Source organism: Neofelis nebulosa, chromosome 8 (assembly GCF_028018385.1).
Source record: "Neofelis nebulosa isolate mNeoNeb1 chromosome 8, mNeoNeb1.pri, whole genome shotgun sequence".
NCBI classification, from domain to species: domain Eukaryota; kingdom Metazoa; phylum Chordata; class Mammalia; order Carnivora; family Felidae; genus Neofelis; species Neofelis nebulosa.
Window position 1 is genome coordinate 121,737,404 of NC_080789.1, and position 2,784 is coordinate 121,740,187.

The following is a 2,784-nucleotide window of genomic DNA, read 5'->3' on the forward strand; positions in this document are numbered from 1 at the left end:
GCAGGAGCACCTGGGGGCTCCACCGGCCAAACCTGGGACAGTTAGAGCACCGAAATAAGTAAATACAATAGTGAATTATAAATTACTGAAAAAATAGGTATTTGGGAGTCTATACCTGTGATAAATATGTAAATAGCTCGTGGGTTCCCGCTTAAAGTAGAATACTAAGTGTCAAATGATCAATGAGAATGGAGTTAAATGCTTAACCAACTGAGAGTTGGAAAATAACCATTTTATACCATGGAAAAGAACCATTTTGCAACCATCGTAGGAAAGACCCATTCAGCAGAAATCAATGGATGGACATTTTTTTCTTTTTTTTTAAGAAAGAGAGAGAGAGCATGCGTGAGCAGGGGAGAGGTGGGGAGAGGGGCGACTGAACCACTCAGTCTCCCCCAGGTGGAAATTTTGTTGAGGAACAGGATGTGATTGCATTGACTTAAATCATCTCCCCACAGATTGCATATATATATATATGTGTGTGTGTGTGTGTGTGCACGCCCACATATATGAAGGAGATGAATTCAGTAGGTAGATAAAATGATAACAGTAGGTAAGTCTCGGTAAGCAGTACAGAGATAGTCTTGGTAATATTCTTACTCATGCAACTTTTCTATATTTGAAATAATTTGCAAATAAAAAGCTTTAAAAATTTTTAGTGTTTTTTTTCTTCTTTTTTATTTCATTTTATTTTTTTTTTAATATTTATTTATTTTTGAGACAGAGAGAAAGCATGAACGGGGGAGGGTCAGAGAGAGAGGGAGACACAGAATCTGAAACAGGCTCCAGGCTCCGAGCTGTCAGCACAGAGCCCGACGCAGGGCTCAAACTCGTGGACCGCGAGATCATGACCTGAGCCAAAGTCGGACGCTTAACGGACTGAGCCACCCAGGTGCCCCTTTCATTTTATTTTAGAGAGAGACAGCAAGCACAGCGGGGAGAGCAGAGGGAGAACCTTAAGCAGGCTCCACACTCAGCACAGAGTCTGACATGGGGCTCGATCCCATGCCCCTGAAATCATTGCCCGAGCCAAAATCAAGAGTCAGATGCTCAACTGACTGAGGTCCCCCTCCAAAAAAAAGGTTTAAAAATTCAAGGAAACTCTCTCTCTCTCTACCCCCCTCTCTCTCTGCCCCTTGCTCACCCACACCCTCTCAAAATAAATTTTTAAAAAATCTGAAGAAACAATCTGGAAGTTGTCCTCTGCCTGCTCCCCCGCAACCCCTCTTCCAAGGAGTGGCCCAATGGTAAAAGTTTTGTATGTGTATTTCTAGACATACTTCTTTTTCTTGTTTAAGATGTTAAGTAATCTCTACCCCCAACATGGGGCTTGAATTTACAATCCCAGGATCACGAGTCACATGCTCAACTGACTGAACCAGCCAGGCACCCTCCTAGACCCATTTTTATGCATTTTTTTTCCTATGATAAAACTTACATAACATAAAATTTACTCCGTTAGCCTGTTTTTTTCAATGTTTATTTTTGAGACAGAAAGAGACGGAGCAGGAAGCGGGAGTGGGGCAGAGAGAGAGACAGACAGACAGACAGAATCCGAAGTTCTCCAGGCCCTGAGCTGTCAGCCCAGAGCCCCACGTGGGGCTTGAACTCGTGAACCATGAGATCACGACCTGAGCCAAAGTTGGCGCTTAACTGACTGAGCCACGCGGGGGCCCCCATGTTAACCATTTTCGAGTGACCTGTGTTCAGTACAAAAGGGTGGAATGCTTCTCAATTTGCATGTCATCCTTGTGCAGGGGCCATGCCGATTTTCCCCGTGTTGTCCAAGTTTATGTGCTGACAAACTGAGCACTCCGTGCATTTATAAATGTACAGGTTCCAACATTAAAACTGTAGGCATACCGTGCAAGGGAGGAAAAAGAAAAAAAATGAAGGTGAAAGAATGCTTTTCCTAGTCAAACAAAAACAAAACCAAAATTGACACTTGTATGCTGCAAGAATTTTAGGGGAACTTTTCAGGCAGAAAAAAAATGATAACAGTGGAAATTTTATTCCACGCAAAGGAATAAAGAACACCAGAGAGAGTAGAAATGGGGAAGAAAACAAAAACATTCTTTTCTCCTGCTTAATTTCTTTAAAAGATATTTGACCAAAGCAAACGTGATAAAGTATGTGGGGTTTATAACATATGCACAAGCAAGATGTATGACGACAATTTCACCAAAGACAAGAGGAGGAAAATGGAAGTGTGCTGTTTTAACTACGGGTTTAAGTGCACTGTTCTCACATGTCACGTGAAATGCTGTAAGATTATTTAAAAGGAGACTATGGGGGCTCTTGGCTGGCTCAGTCAACAGAACCTGTGACTCCTGATCTCAGGGTTGTAAGTTCGAGCCCCATGTTGGGTGTAGAGATTACTTAAAAATGAAATCTTTTACCGGCACCGAGGTGGCTCAGTTAGTTAAATGTCCGACTCTTGACTTCGGTTCAGGTCATGGTCCCGGGGTCATGAGATCGAGCCCCGCATCGGGCTCCATGCTGAACACGGATCCTGCTTGGGATTCTCTCTCTCCTTCTCCCTTTGCCCCACACCTCCACTTACACTGCTTACTCTCTCTCTCTCTCTCTCTAAAATAATAAAATAAAATAAAATAAAATAATCTTTTAAAAAATAAAAATAAAGGTAGACTATGATTAGTTACGATTCATTAGATATTGTAAGTCCTAGACCTCTCTCTCTCTCTAAAATAATAAAATAAAATAAAATAAAATAATCTTTTAAAAAAATAAAAATAAAGGTAGACTATGATTAGTTATGATTCA

At 41.4% G+C, this 2,784-nt stretch overlaps 1 pseudogene; it reads right to left on the reverse strand.

The window, feature by feature from the left end:
* Window positions 1-1,713: 1,713 nt before the first annotated feature.
* Window positions 1,714-1,813, reverse strand: LOC131484168 (U6 spliceosomal RNA; annotated as a pseudogene).
* Window positions 1,814-2,784: the final 971 nt, after the last annotated feature.